A 16914-nucleotide genomic window follows, 5' to 3' on the forward strand; every position below is an offset into this window, starting at 1 on the left:
AGGAAGCATTAAAGAACTAAAGGAAAGTTGTATGTTTCATCAGTGCTATACTGTACCCTGACTGGCTCATCTCTTCCTTGTGACCCTTCTGTAAGGGGATGTCTAATTGTCTACAGATTGGCTTTAGGTCTCCCCTCCACACTCCTCATTGTTCACAATGATGTGATTTTTTTGTTCTGGGTCTTTGATGCCTGATATATGATCCCATCAACACCTCATGATCACACATGTTGGTGTGCTTCTTCCATGTGGACTTTGTTGTTTCTCAGCTAGATGGCCGCTTATTTATCTTCAAGTCTTTAAGACACCAGACGCTAGATCTTTTGAGAGCTGGACACCATCAGCTTTCTTCACCACATGTGCTTATGCACCTGCTTTGTCTTCAGCGATCACGTCCAGAAGGTGAGCATCACAGAATGCCAGGTTATCAGAACAAAGTGTTCTTGCCTTGAGGGAGGATTTGAGTAGAGGCCCAGTGTCCTTCTGCTACCTTAATACTAAACCTATAAATATATGTACATAGATCTATTTCCCCATCATTATATACAAATACATTTACGTATATACATGCCTGTGTTTAGACCTCTATAAATGCCCTTTGCCTAATTGTTCTTTCCTCTATTTCCTTTAATTTTCCTCTTGTCCCACTATAATGTTCAGCCTTCATTCGACTTTCGGGAATTCCTCTCAGTTACATTGCCCTTGATCAAGCCCTACCAGGAATCCTATACCCTCCTCACCCTCGATTTTGGATCACTTGTTGCTCCCTTGTCCCTGGGTCTGTTAACACTTCCTTTCCCCTGCATCCCCCTTTCCCATGTTCTCCCAGAAACTTTGTTCCTGTTGTTTTCTCCTCTGGATTGTTTATCCCGCCTATCTTATCTAGATAGACATTACAGAGACAATAATAAGCACAAAAACAAGACAGAGCAAAACAAAACAACAAAAACAGAAACAACACAAAAACCAACAACAACCAAAAGAAAGTCCTATAAATAGTTCCAGGTCTGTTTAGGAGTGTTTTCTGGTCAAGTTTGATGGGTGCCATGCCCTGGCCCCAAAGTCTATTTTTGGTATTACCCAGGAATGTCATTGCTTTGCTCCCCTTGCTGCTCTGTTGCAAGCCCTTAGCATTTCGCTCCTGTGTGGTAGTTTCAGATCGGACACAATTGCCACACTGTGCCTCCAGTGTTGTCCCTGGTAGCACTATGGGTCAGTGAGGGACGTTGTGTCTCTTGGTGGGGCTGACCCTATGGTCCTCTCTGTTCATTGGCTGCTCTGAGAAGGAATATTGTCCTTGCGGCTAGGTGGGCCAAATCTCTCTTCTTCTCTCTCCATTCTCTCCTGTGTGCTCTGATCAGATGTGCCCCTCTCCCTGAGTTGTAGCTTCAGTGCTGTCTTCTGAAGTGAAATCTTCTGGGGGGTGGGGAGGGGGGTGTCCACGTAGTTGGGGTTGGGGCCAGCGCCACAGACCTCTATATTGGTTCCCTGCTTCGTGCCGGTATCAAACAATGGTATTTTCAATCACCTCATGAGTTAGTTAGTTTATTGTGCCAACCTGGCCAATAAACACATGTGGGGTTAATTGAAGAGTGGAGGTATAAATGGCTTAGTAAGCCTCGCCTTTTGAGTTCTCGGGTCTCTTGCTTTCTGATGGTCGGACCAGGGTGCAACTGCTTTAGCCAGTTCCCTGCTTCAGCTGGCAAGGCTCACTTCCTACAAGATATCCCCGAGGAGAAGCCACATGGATCGGCCTGATGCAATCCTGGGTGCTGGCGAACCCGTGGGGAGACCCCTGCCAGTGCTGAGATGCTTACACATTCACTGACTCGGCTTTCCTCCTGCAGTCAGCATCATTGCGTCTGTTTTGTGAGATGGAGGAGGACTTTGTGGATTGGTGTTGGACATATGGGTTAATGGGTTAATGTTGCACTTGTGGGCTTGGGCAACATTGGGTTGGGATGTTTTCCTGATGTGCACTTACCCTTTATATAAAGCTCTCTCTTATACCTGAGTTTCTGTGGATTTGTTTCCCTACAGTACCCAGACTAACATACCTCATATGTATGTGGAAATTGAACAATCGGCAAGGTAGAATGATGAAGAGTTTATACATCTGTGGTGTTGACTACCAGGTAGTAGAAAAATGTTTTGAACCTTTAACCACCCAGTCTATAGTGTATTATATTTGAAAAATTGGATGTGGGAAACACCAGCGAGTAGATATGGAGGCCAGGGGAAAGTGGGACAATTTTGGACTAAGGTGCCTGTAGGACACACAGATGGAGGTGTTCATGTAGTAGGTGGCTTTGGAACCCAAGTGAGGAACCTGAGCCTAAAAGAAATGAGCCTAGGTCTAGAAGTAGAGATAGATTTACAATGCTCCAGATAAATGCTTTCACTCCACATTTGTGACTAGGATGGTTGATACCGTTTGCATCCATGGGACAATTTTCTTAGTGGAACTAATTGACATCTCTGTCAACCAGTTGCACAGCATTGGTCCCATTAGCATCATAGCAACCAGAGGAACTAACTGATAGCAACATCACGAGAGAGGGGAGACATGGCTGACATTTTCTGAGTGGTAAGAAGAAGGTTTCAGGGTTTCTATGTACAATAAATCTTCTTGCAAAACTGATGGAGAATGCCTATGTTACAGCAGAAGATAAATTAGCTTAATGCCGTTTTGAGAATGATGCGGGCAATGAATGTACAAATGCGCTTTACACAATTGATGTGTGTATGGATTGTGATAAGAATTGTATGAGCCCCTAATAAAATTATTTTTAAAAATTAGCTTAATGCCTGTGTAATTCTTTGTTCTTTGTCCAAACAAAGGGACCTGCTCACATGTAATTGCTGCTACCAGGAAAATGCAACCCAATCTTTAATGAAATTTGCCTTTCAAGTGCAACAAGTATTCCTTCTTTCAACCCCCAACTGGAATCCCCCCATTTTCTGAATGCTTGAATACTTATCATGGAGTAAGTTTCATGGAGGTCTTAGGTGATGAGTTGTTTACAACCAAAGCCCTTCAGCATTAGGCTTATTAAGATTTTGTGTGGTCATTCTCCCTCCCATAAACCCACAAAGCTTCTTTCTGGCTGTCAACTGGATCTCAGAAACAACTGGGCCTTTTCAGTCAGTGAATTACAAAAACAAGAGGGAAATGGTAACCAATACATGAAATGGTACAAAGTCCCTGGGCCTGCATATTTCTGAACAAGCAAGGTGATAAGTACCCTAGGATGTACCTCTAATTTTCTCTCTCCAATAGAAATTGCCTAAGAACTATTACTTCTTGTGTAAGTCTGGATTGACTAGAGAAACAAACTCATAGACACTTATATGTGTATAGGAAAGAGCTTTATATACAAGAGCAATTGAATATTGAGAAAACATTCCAACCCAGTCCAGATCAAGTCCATAAGTCAGATATTTGCCCATATGTCCAATACTAATCTATAAATTCCTATTCAGACTCATAAAACACATGCAATGATGCCAAATGCAGGAAGATCACATGCCAGTGGGTGGAAAGTCTTGTGGATCCAGTGGTGGTGGAAGCATCTCAGTGCTGGTGTGGGTCTTCACATGGCTCTTCCAGCTCCAAGGCTGTGGCTGCATCAGTGTAGCTCCATCAGGCTCTTTGTCAGTGCTGTCTCACAGGGAGTGAGTGTATGTCCCACCTCCAGTGAGCTATTTATCTCCTTAGCACCTCCAAATGAGTTCTTCAAGCTGCGACTTGATTGACAGGCTAAACTCCACCCCTTCACTCTTAAGAGTCTCAAATTGACAGTAGATTATGTAACTACCACACTTCTATTTCCCCTTATTCGTGATCAAAGCCTGATTCATGAGCAGTTAGAGTTTGTTGTTGTTGTTAGGTACTGTCCAGTCAGGCCCAACTCACAATGTCCCGAAGCACAACCGAGCAAAACAAGGCCAAGGCCTGGTCCTACTGCATCCCTTTAATTAGTTGGGGAGCCGACAATTGTGATTCATAAGGTTTCCACAGGCTGACTTTTGGAAGTAGCTAGCCGAGCCTTTCTTCGGAGTCTATCTTCATCTGAGAGCTCTGCTGAACCTCTTCTGTATCGTAGTAGCATGGAAAGCTCCACTGGCTCATGGGTGGTGGTTGTGTGTGAGTGCATTGTCTAAGAGTATATTATTCAATTGGGAGTGCAAGGGGGGGTGTGTGTTTCTCTCTGTCCACGTGTATGTGTGATATTGGTCATTAAATTTTGAATAGTATAGATTCTATTACCCACTCAAGTGGAGGATATTGTGATATATGAGAGGGGATGGACTTATTACTAGTTTTTCCCTTATTATTAGCATTGCTAATGAAATGAAAAATTTCTTTTAATACAATAGCTACATGCATCTTGGTTTCCCATCTGAGAAAGCTTGTGCTAAAGAAAGAAAAGACTGAAATAAACGTCAACTAGAGTCTAGTAGACAAGTAATGATAAAGATCAAACCATTCATCCATTCAAAAATAACTATTGAGCATCGACTTGGAACATGACAAATCTCTGCCCCAGTAAATTTGGTTCTTTTGGGGAACCTTGGCTGACTTGTTACAAAATCGGGGTGACTCCATGTGTAGAACTGTGCTCAGTAGAGTTCCAATCACTAATTTTGGGGGGAGGGGGGGAATAATCAGACCTTTCCTCTGTGATACCTGTGAGTGGACTCAAACTTCCAACATTTCACTTTGCTGAATTAACTGCTTACATCAACCAGGGACCCCTGTACATGCCATTTTGCACTGTCCCAGGTTGTGGTCATACTGATGAGGGACACAAACATACACATTTTGAGTAAAGTAGAGATAAGTGCTATGAGGAAAAACAATGCAGGGAGAGGGACAGGGAGGAAGGGGACACTGTGTATCTTCTGAGACAGCGGCACTGGGTTTGCATGGTATCCTAAATGAAGGGAGGCAGCTCGTTCTGGGAGTATTAGAGAAAGAACATCCTTGTGTCTGTAGTTGTAGGTAACCAAACCCAGCAAGCTGAGAATGCCGTCTTTCCAGGCTCCCCAGGGGCTCCTGGGAAACAGGAGGCCATGCTTGGCAGCTGCGAGCAACCATAAATAAGGCACTCGTGCTTTGTTACATTCAGTCTGCTCCCTGTCAGGCCTGACAAGGCAGCGCCCTTTGTGCTCACTAATAATGGATTTCCTTCTGAAGGTGCCATCAGGGGCTGACTGAAAGGCAAACTTTAAATTTGGAAACCCCAACCCCTCTCTTCCCGCTTCCAGAATTCTGAGTCCTTGGAAGCTTTTAAATTCTTTTAGGAACATGGGTTGCTGCCATCTTGTATAAGATGAATTTCCACGTCTGTAAGCATTTTAATTGACTCTCAAACAAAGTCACCAGATGTACTCAAGGCTTCTGTCACCAGCTGGCTAGCCACTGGCCTTTAGATACTAAGTAGTTTAGGAAAATGGGCTTAAAGGACATTGCTTGTGATAGAGGAAGCTTGAACTTTTGTTGGTCAGACAATTGGAGATCTTTGAAGTCCCTTTCCCCATATGTTTCTACTGAATTTCTTTTTGAGTATAGAGATAACATTTTTTAAAGATGCCCAACAATACAGAGATATCATACCTCAAAGAAAACAACAGCAAACAACTCCACCCTTAACCTCTTTTAGTAAAGTTTGTAGCGCAGTGGAGGATAGAAGTCAAGCATGCAGATCTTCAGCCCACGTAAACCCTGCCTACCACTCGTTAGTTGTGCGATGTTGGGTACATCATTGAACCTCTTTGGTCTCTGGTTCTCTGTCTGAAAATGGGAATGACAATGTCCTGGAATGGTTGTGAGGAATAAGTGAGTAGCACATGTGAAACACTGTACAACGTAAGCATTCTATTCATAATAGTTATTATTAGCTAACACAATTGTGGGGATACTATAGGACCAAGCAGTGTTTCATTGTGTTGTGCAGGGGGTCCCTGTGGGTCAGAACTGATTCAATCATACCTAACAACAACATTATTAGCTTAGCTTTGTACCAAAACCAGAACACTCATTGTTACTGAGTTGATTGCTACTCACAAGCCAAAAACTCACGGCCATCCAGTGGATTCCAATTCGTAGTGGTCCTAAAGCACACTATATAAAACAGAATAGAACTGCTCCTTATAGCATCCATCCTTTGCCCTCAGAGCAGCCAATGGTTTGAGCCTCTGACCTTGTTGTTAGACACCCCTTTATTTCTTCTAAATGGGATTCTTATGTAGAACATGACCTTTTTTCCCACTTAATCTACTACAGACATTACTTCAGAGCTAATCTAAATATATGTAGCCATTACTGTTAATTTGTATAAGCAAATGTATAAGATTCCCTAGTTTGGATGCCAGGTAGTTGATTGAACATGACATGTAGTGAACATGTGTGCTTTCTAGATTCTTACTCTTAGAAATCACCTGGCACTAGAGAGGACTGTCCATATATACTTTACATCATTCCTTTTATCTCTACAAAATTAATTCTTTAAAATGATATTGCTGGACTGAAAGACATGAGACTTTAAAATTGTAATGGAGATTTCAAAATATCACAGCAATTTGCACTCCTACCAGAAAAATATGCATGGTCATTTCCCCATATGCTTACCTGCAAAGAATATTATCGATCTTTAATTTTTTTCCCAGTCCAACTAGCAAGAAATAGAATCTCATTGTCCTTTCAATTGACCTTTTTCAACCTACCAGCAAGGTTGAATACATTTAAGAGTTCTAAGCAGTGCATTATAGAGTTAGATTTGAAAGTTTGAAAGCCCACCAGTGCTACAAAACTGAAAACTGATTGGTAGATGAGCAGGGAAGGCTGATCTGGAGTAAAGATTGGTTAGGAGATGGTTTCTCTTTTTGTACTTTTACCCATTATTTTGGCAATAACCTCTACTACCAAATGTCAACCTCTAATCCTTGATCTCTGTCCTAGGTTCCAGAAGTGTTTCATTTTTTGTACTAATCTCTACTACATCGATGTTAGGTATAGAGGTCTAGAGGCAACTTAGAATCCACATGTTCAGGATAGTTTCCATTTCTCCCCTTCTCTAAACTTACCCTTTCAGTGATATATATATATATACATTTTAATGGACCTTGAGATTTGTTTGGAGGGTCTGGCAGGGGAGCGCAGCTACCCTTGACCAAAGGACGGTCTTGCTTCTATCAGGGAAGGTCATCCTCTTCAACTGAGTGCGCAGCTTATGGAGGGACGCACATGGAGTGGTGAGGGAGGAAGGGGACACCCACCTAGCCAGCCAGATCAGCCGAATCAACCCTGGCGATCAATGGGGTGACAGCTGTCACAGCCAGATCGCCCTCACATCCTCAGTGGGATATTTTTAATTGCCATATATGCATGTGGAATCTGGACAATGAATAGAGGGTGCTGCAGAAGAATTGATGTTTTTGAATTATGGTGTTTGGCAAAGAATATTGAAAATACCATGAATTTCCAGAAAAAAAAATCAGCCTTGAAAGAAATACAGTCAGAATGCTCCTTAGAAGAAAGGATGACATGCTTTTGTCCCACCGACATTGGACATACTATCAGGAGAGATCAAGTCCCTGGAAAACGACTTCATGCTGGTTGACATCAGCACAAAGTGGGGAGAACTCAATGGGATGTATTGACACAGTGGCTGCAACAATGAGCTCCAACATAGCAATGATTATGAGCAGTGTTGTTCTCTGTTGTGCATCGGGTGGGTATGAGTCAGAGCCAACTTAAGGGCTCAACCCAACCATAAAAGCAAATCTTACACTTATTTACTTGACCTAGCGAATGATCTTGGGAAAAGCACGGTCAAAACGTTCCTCAGCATCAAGAATGGTAAGAGTTCATCTTGCTTACTTTGGACACATTATCAGGAAAGATCGATGATAGGAAAGCACAAACATTTGGGCAATGTGGAAGCCCAGAGAAAACAAAGGAAATCTTCCTCTGCTAGATGGATTGACACAACAGCAGCCACAAGTAGCTCAACATCAACAATTATTAAAATGGTGCAGAACTGGGCAATGTTCCATTCTGTTACACCAAAGGTCACTGTGAATCTGTGTTGACACTGTGGAAGCTAACGCTAATAACAAAGTGCACGGTTTCACCATCCCAAGCAGAATCTAACACTATGTGATGACTCTTGTCTAGGCTACAAACCTGAGTCTCATTTTTCACTGTTGATCCTTTACAACCTTCAGTCAATCAGTCACCTAGCCCTCAGATTTCTATCTCAGTTTTGTGCATCAGCTTTCTTCTGTTGTTGTCATTGGTCACACCTCCATCACCTTTCCTCGTTTGCTGAAAATAGCAGGTGGTTTCCCAACCGGATTCTGTTCCTTCTGTCTATTCTATCTTGTCTGATTCCCTCCCCCCCCACTTTTACCTCAAAAATAGTTAAAAGAAACTTTCCCTAAGCTTAGTTTGAGTGGTCTTTTTCTGATAAGACTCTTGATATCCATTCTCTTAGCTCCAGGCCAAGCTAATTGCTCTATTTCTTTTTGTTTGTTTGTTTTGTTTTAATAAATCATTTTATTGGGAGCTCTGACAACACTCCATACATCAATTGTAACAAGCACATTTGTACATATGTTGCCACTATCATTTTCAAAACATTTTCTTTCTACTTGAGCCCTTGGTATAAGCCCCTCTTTTTCCCTCCCTCCTCCACCCGCCCACCATTGTGAACCTTTGATAAATTATAAATTATTATTATTTTCATACCTTACACTAACTATCTCTCTTCACCCATGTTTTGGTTGTTTATTCCCCTTGGGGGAGGAGTTGGGGGGGCGGTTATATGTTGATCTTTGCAATTGGTTCCCCCTTTCTTCCCCTTCTCCCTCCATCTTCCCTCTATCCATATGGTATCACTACTCCCATTACTGTTCCTGAGGGGCTTATCTGTCCTGTATTCTGTGTGATGAGAGCTCTTGTCTGTACCAGTGTACATGTTCCAGTCTAGCCAGATTTGAAAGGTAGAACTGGGGTCATGATAGTGGGGAGAGGAAGCATTAAAGAACTAGAGAAGTGTGTATTTCTTTGGTGCTTTACTGCACCCTGGTTGACTCATCCCTTCCTTGTGACCCTTCCATGAGGGGTTGTCCAGTTGTCTACAGATGGGTTTTGGGTCTCCACTCCGACCCCCCTCATTTGCATCAATATGATTGTTTGTTTGGGGTCTTCTGATCCCATTGACACCTTGTGATCACACAGGCTGGTGTGCTTTTTCCATGTGGGCTTTCTTGCTTCCCTGCTAGATGGCTGCTTGTTTACTTCAAGCCTTTCAGACCCCAGATGCTATATCTTATAGTAGCCAGGCACCATCAGATTTCTTCACTACATATGCTTATGTACCAATTTTGTCTTCAGCGATCATGTTGGGGAGATAATCACTCCATTTCTTGTGCTCCCGTTGAGTTCTGTGTACCCTTGTTGTTGTTTTTAGGCACCTTCTAGTCCGTTCCAGTTCGTGGTGACCCTGTGTACAACAGAAAGAAACGCTGCTCAGTCCAGCACCATCCTCATAGTGTTGCCGTGCTGAGGCCATTGTTATAGCCATGCTGTCAGCCCGTCTTGTTAAGACTTAACCTAGGGGCAGGGCTCCTTCTTTTTCATTTGCCTTCCACTTCACTAAGCAGGTTGTCCTTTTCCCGGGACTGATCTTTCATCATCATATGTGCAAAGAAGGTGAGAGGAAAGCTTGCCATTCTTACTTCTAAGGAGCATTCTGGCTGTACTTCTTTCTAGAAAGATTTGCTCATTCTTCTGGCAGTCCACGATACTTCCTATATTCTTTGCCAACATCATGATTAAAAGGAATACATTCTTCTCTAGTCTTCCTTAGTCTAATCTTTCCCATGCATATTAGGCAATTGGAAATGTGATGGTTTAGGTCAAGCACACCTTAATTTTCAATAACCTTTAACATTTAAAGGAGGTCTTATATAGCAGATTTTCCCAAATGTCATACATAAGTTGCTTGATTTTTTTGAGTTGAACTGCTAGCAGTCCCAAACCACCAGCCACTCGGTGTTCTGTGCCCACGAAGAGTTACAGCCTCAGAAATGGAAATGTAGTTAATTTCTTGTTATAGCCCTTCTAGCCATAATTCCTTATATCAAGTATTATAAATTCCAGCCCCTGCACCTGTGGTTATAATCCCAGTTTGGAGGGAGTCTCTGTTATGCCAACAGACAGGATTAAAGTGATATATATTCTGAGTCTCCACCTTACTAGGCGGTGTGAACCAAGTCATCACTTGCTTTGGGGGGTGGGGGGGTGGATAGGGTCTGCTGAGAGACAAAAACCAAACCTCCATCAAAGCCCCTCCTCTGTGTTTAAGAGCCATCTCAGAATAAAGAGAGCACTTCCGGGAGCATCTGAAGAAGAACCACCCATGGAGCATGTTTCAGGTCTCTGCTCCAAATGGTCAAGCCTGAGACAGAGGCACTAGAAGCTCGGGGACAGAGCAAAGGGGCCCAGGCTAGTCGAGAGACCAATTCAAGGTCACTGTAATAGAGAACAGAGGAGTAGCGCCAAGAGTATGAGACTGCGAGGCAAAGCAGTGGAATGCCTTCCTGACTCACAGGGTCAGAGGCCAAGGGACCATGTGTCAGAGATGCACTAGAGAAAAGCTAGGCTGCTAACAGAGGAGAGATGTTGCTGTGAACCCATGACGGCATCCTTCATATTTTATGATCCTGTCTTGTGGTAACCTATTAATAAAACCCCTGGGAGTTCTGTGTGGGCATTACCATGAATTACTGAACCCAGCAGAGAAGTAGAGTACCATGGGAGGAATGGGTGGTGTCGGACTAGATAAAGAAGGAATGGCAGTTGGAGGCATGCCTGACCTCTGCCTCATGTCATTAAGGAAGCCATAGGAGGTCAGATGTGGCTCCCATACCATTTCTCAGAAACACACTTGGGCAGTTCTACTGGGCCCTATAGAGCCACTTATGGTCTGAGTCCACTCGATGTCAGTGACTTGGTTACATTCATGAGTGATGATTATGGATCTAAGCAAAATTAAACTCTTAACAACTTCATTTTTTCTCCCTTTATTATGACATGATCATCTATTGTTCCATTCGGGAGGATTCTGGTTTCCTTTATATTAATTGTAGTCCATACTGAGGGCTGCAGTCCTTGATCTTACATCTCCTGAACATTCTTACGCTGTAGCACTCGCTACATATTATCACTTGAATTTACAGCATTTGCTTTCTTTCATGAGAATCTGTAACCTCCTTGAGAACCCAGGGCATGCTTTACTTATCTTTTCATCCAGTGTGCTGCCTGCAAGAGGTAGTGCTTTATAACAGTTTGATAAAGCAATGAAGAAGCTGGTTTAAATTCTTGTTGTTAGAATTGAATTACTAATACAAATGTCTTGTCCTTAGTATTTTTAAATCATAAAATATTTGTCTGTTCTAGAACATTTGGGCATTCAGGTGTGAGCTTAATCAGCTATGACACAATATTTATTTTATAATGAACTTTTCTACCTCTCCCTTTTCTATGATGCAATTTCCATTGTTATATTTATCATAATTTGCATACACAATCCCATATTATTAAATATTTGTTTCCCCTTTTCACTCTTATAATAATTATAATTTGTAAATATTTGAGGCAATAAGCATTTTTAAATATTTCAGTTCTATCAGGTTGTATCAAGATATAGGATTACAGAATCGAAAGATCAGAATAGTTTACTATTGTAATTGTTAGGTACCAGTGAGTCATTGATGCCCCAAATCAACCCTCTGGATAACAGAATAAACCCTGCCTGCTCCTGCTCCATCCTCACCACTGTTCCTGTGTTTGAACCCGTCGTTGGAGCCACTCTCCAATTCCTAGTTTAGGACATTTGATAGTTTTGCCCTACTCAGTTTACAAAAGGCTGTTTCAAATGTACACTCCCCATCTGTAACGTACGAAAATTGTCCCACCATTTCCAACAGTGAGTTTTAGCAATTGGTGTAGTAGTTACGCGTTCGGCTGCTAACCTGAAGGTCACAGTTCAAAGCCATGAGCTGCTCCAAAGGAAAAAGACAAGGCTTCCGAATCTCATAAGGAGTTGCAGTCTCGGAAACCCACAGCGGCTGCTGTACTCGGCCCCACAGGGTCACTATGAGGCAGAAGGGACTCAGAGGAGATGAGTTTGGTGAGGTTTTTTTAAATCATTTTATTGGGGGCTCGTACAACTCTTATCACAATCCATCCGTCCATCCATTGTGTCAAGCACATAGGTACATTTGTTGCCATCATTCTCAAAATATTTGCCTTCTACTTGAGCCCTTAATATCGGCTGCTCATTTCCCCCCTCCCTCCCCACTCCCCTCTTCCTCATGAACCCTTCATAATTCATCAATTATTATTATTTTGTCATATGTTACACTGTTTGACGTCTCCCCCCCCCCCTTCTCTGCTGCCCATTCCCCAGGGAGGAGGCTAAATGTAGATTCTTGTCATCGGTTCCCCCTTTCCACCCCACATTCCCTCCACCCTCCAGGCATTGCCACTCTCACCACTGGTCCTGAAGGAGTCATCTGTCCTGGATTCGCTGTGTTTCCAGTTGCTATCTGTACCAATGTACATCCTCTGGTCTAGCCAGACTTGTAAGGTAGAATTGGGATCATGATAGTGGCGGGGAGGAAGCATTTAAGAACTAAAGGAAAGTTGTATGTTTCATCGTTGCTACCCTGCACCCTGACTGGCTCATCTCCTCCCTACATCCCTTCAGTAAGGGGGTGTCCAGTTGCCTACTGATGGGCTATGAGTCTCCACTCTTCACTCACCCACGTTTACAATGATATGATTTTTTTTTGTTCTTTGGTACTTGATACCTGATCCCTTCGGCAGCTCGTGGTCACACAGGCTGGTGTGCTTCTTTCATGTGGGCTTGGTTTTTGAGTTTGATCATTTTCCAGGTGATTCAGAAATGTTACAGAGCGGGACATCGCACAGGTCGCCGGCACCATGAAGATCTGGCCTCTGAGCACGTCTTTGACCACCCTTGGGAAACGGTCACCATGGCAGCAATGCAGAAATACCCCTACCCAATGAATCCCAGCGTGGCGGGCGTCGACGTCCTACACAGGCATGTGGACCCAGCCGGGGAGCTGCACAGCCAGCGGCTGCTCAGCACCGAGTGGGGCCCACCCTCTGTCGTGCGATTGATACTTGGTGCAGCAAGAATCAAAACGTACTTGCAAGAGCATTCTGGAGTTGATCCCGTGGAGAAAACAATGGAACTGCAATCGACCAGTCTTTCCCTTATACATATGGTGTCAGGCATGAGAGACTCAGATATAAATCCCACCCTCAGGACGCAGGGCGAACCGTGTGGACTCAAGGAGCCATCGTCGCCGTGAAAGGAGTCAGCCTCAGACAGCTACCTTGAAGGTCTGATGGCGAATACGATCTGTCCTCCACTAGTAAAGGCCGGGAAGCCATGGAGTGGGTGATACACAAAGTAAACGCCCACTGAGATGGAGGAATTGACAGCCTCCGCTAGAGAAAGCATCGGGACACGGATGGCGGCAGCGGAGTGTGGAGAAATGACAGAGACCCAGCTGCAGTGAGATCTTGGGCTCTACGCTGGCAGGATATTTATTTGCTGTTTAACAAACACAACTCTTATTGTATGTAGACCTTTTTTAAAAAAAAATCTAAAGAGTCTATGTAACTTTTGGTTGAAACCCCAAAGTACAGAGGGCTGCTAACTTAAGGGATCATTCCCAAATAGTGTTGTTTGAAATGACCATCAATTTCGATGGTGCCAGGGTTTATGGGGAAATAGAACAATTGGCGTAGGGGCGGGAGGGGATGCTTTGAGATTGGCATTGGCATATTAAATCTCGTGAAGGTAGATTTGCAAGCTGTCTGTACCGGGAGCTGTTCCCGGCTTTGGACCAACCCCAAACAAAGCAGCACTGCTGCCCTGACTTCCGCAGGATACCAGGGAAGCTTCCCGCAAAGGCAGAAACAATCTGACTTGAAAAGCCATATTCACTGGACTACAAGATGTAGCTCTGCTATAAACCACCATGAAAGAAAACCACAGTGTTTTGATTGGACTCCTAAATGCTATTTTTGAAGTGAAGGTAATCACTAAAGTCCTATATGATCCCAAACCCGCCCTACCCCACTCCCCCAAAAGGAGATTTTTATTGTATTAAAGAGTACTATACTGATTTGCCGAAAAGAAAAGAAATTTTACAGAGCATATCCTTACCACTTTAAAAACTGTTTAAGACTGGCCTAGACTGCTCATCTATCTGGTAAAGTTGCAAGTTGGCTAAAAAGTCTGTTGCAGATGACTTTAAATATTCTAATAGCTACATAAATCTAGACTTCCCTGAGCATTAGTCCCATTTATAAGGGGCCCAGTTACACTTCAAAAATGGAGCACTATAAATAATATGGGCTGTGTCATCCTTGTGTAGGAGGGATGGCTCCTTGTCTGGGAGGTGGCAGCTGGAGGCCCAGCGAGAAAGGACAGGGAAGAAGGTGTTTGATGAGGAGTAGGCCGATGATGAGCTCACAAAAATCTGCCGCCTATAAATCATAGCCTAATGCTCAGAGGGCTGCTAGAGAATGTAATGTAATTGGGGCTCACTTTCTTTTGCAGCCAACAGCAAACAAACACAAATAAAAACCTGGCCTCTGAATTTAAGGTAATATAAGGGGAAAGGTAAGGCAAAATTCTTCACAATCGAGTACTCTGAACACTCAGTTCATTGAGAGTCTGTGTTAGGCAAGGTTCTCTAGAGAAACAAAATCAGGACACTTATCATTTTATATGTATATTTACACAGTGAGAAGGAATATAACAGCTAATTAGTCCACACAGCAGTACAGAGGGTTCAGTTCAACTCTCTTCCATGGAACAGTTAATATACTGGAAGTCCTTCAACTCACATGGGCTGCCGGTCCAAGGTCATGGATGCAGACTACAGAGTCTTCCCACAGGCAGCAAGCAGTAGGGTGGATCACCAATAGTCAGTAGCTCAGGAGCTTAGTGAAGCAGGCCCAGATGGGATATCAAAAGCAAGCAATGCAAAGTGACAGAATCCACCAGCCTCAAGCTCAAGTACTGTGCACACCAACAGCATGGCGAAGCAGTTCTCAAAAGAGCACCAAGCTCTAGTGACATGCTCCATGGATTGGCCTGGCCCACAGCTAGTGTAGCTCACAAGTTGAGGCAAAGAACTAGCTCCAGCATGTTCCAACATGCTTCAATCACCAGAAAGCGAGAGTGGGTGGTGGTGGGGGTGGGAATGTCAGACCTTGAAGAGTCATTTATCTCTTTGCTCTCCAATCAAACTGACACTTGATTAATCCCACATGCTCCTATTGGCCAGGTTGGCACAATAAACCTACCTATCACAGAGTTCCAACTTTTGACATGTCTTGGCTTCTGCATAGCCTTCCTCCCCTGAGTGTCTAAACTGCCATATCAGGGTTTAGATTGCAAGTAGCCATTTGGAAACCATAAGCACAAAGTCAACTAGAATAGGCAGATGCTATTTGTGGCAAATGTGTCCCCGATAATTTCTTGCACTTTACAGATATTTTCTCACTAATCAGCTTGCTGCTCTCACTTACTGATTTTAAATGTCTAAGTACAGTAGCCTGCAAATACGTATTTGCTATCTATTCTTACCACCAGTTTCTCTGAAGTCGATTCTGACTCGTGGGATGCAGGGTAGATCACCAGGCCTTTCCTCTGAGGTACTTCAGATGGACTGGAACCTTTAACCTTTCAGTGGGCAGCAAAGTGTGTGTAACCATTTGCCCCACCCATGGGCTTATAGTTGGTGCTGGGCCTTGTAAAAGTTAAGTGAAGCTAGGTTAATCTCATCTCACCAGAGCTTTCTGTTTCAGAAACACACCCAAGGAAAACATGAGCAAAATGCTAAGGAAGTAAGTTCTGCTTTCAAATAGGTACTAGTCAAATACGGAAGAAACACATGTGCACCAGTAGGGGCATAATTCCAGGGTTAGATGTTGTGGTGTAAGTGAGCATGCAGACCAGGATTAATAAAGAATTTACATGTGAGTTATTCTTATTTGAGCCTCACGAGATCCCAGGGGGAATTATTCCCATTTTATTATAGATAAAGTGATTGAGGCTTAGAGATATTAAATGAACACTTTGTCAAGAAGAACCCCATGAGTCAGAACATAGACAGGAATAAACATCACACATTTATGATTCAATGAGGGGGTTGATCTGCCTGGATCAGAAGATTCTACAAAGTAATCCATAGAAAATAAGATCTCAGCAGTAACATAGAGCCTTTGGTATGAAATTACATGTCTTTGGTTCTTTTTTGAAAGTTGTGATCAAAGATATCAAGTGATACCTGGCATAGGTATATAGTTTGCATTATGTAGCATTTGGGGTCTTAAAGGCTTGAAGATAAACAATTGGCCATCTAGCTCAGAAGCAACAAAGCCCACACGGAAGAAGGACACCAGCCTACAGAGTAATATGTGGGGCTTATATGTTGCATGGGTGCATTGTATAGGATAGTGAGGAAAAGATCCAAATGAGGGACAGCTCAGGAAAAAACACAGAGGTCTTGGAATGAAATGGATAGGGGTAGTGATGGTTCACTAGTAGAATATTCTCCTGATGGGTAGACGATTCTGGTTTCATTTCTGGCCAGTCATCTCAAATGCACCGCTGTCAGTCATGTCTTGTGTTGCTGTGTAGCTGAACAGGTTTCAGCAGAGCTTCCTGGCTAAGTGAGACTAGGAAGAAATACCTGATGATCTAACTCCCCCCAAATTAGTCAATGACATTGGGCCTCTACTCAAGTACTCCCTCAATGCAAGGACACTTTGTTCTATTAAACTGGCATTCC

General features: G+C 43.2%; 1 protein-coding gene and 1 pseudogene across 2 annotated transcripts in view; both read left to right on the top strand.

The window, feature by feature from the left end:
* RASGEF1B (RasGEF domain family member 1B) overlaps positions 1 to 16914 on the top strand; it is a 757783-nt gene that overhangs the window by 410155 nt on the left and 330714 nt on the right. The window lies entirely within an intron of this gene.
* Positions 13019 to 13623, top strand: LOC101664017 (annotated as a pseudogene).

This window comes from Echinops telfairi, unplaced genomic scaffold (genome assembly GCF_000313985.2).
Source record: "Echinops telfairi isolate 266 unplaced genomic scaffold, ASM31398v2 ScPeMD7_7468;HRSCAF=8506_0, whole genome shotgun sequence".
Taxonomy (NCBI): Eukaryota; Metazoa; Chordata; class Mammalia; order Afrosoricida; family Tenrecidae; genus Echinops; species Echinops telfairi.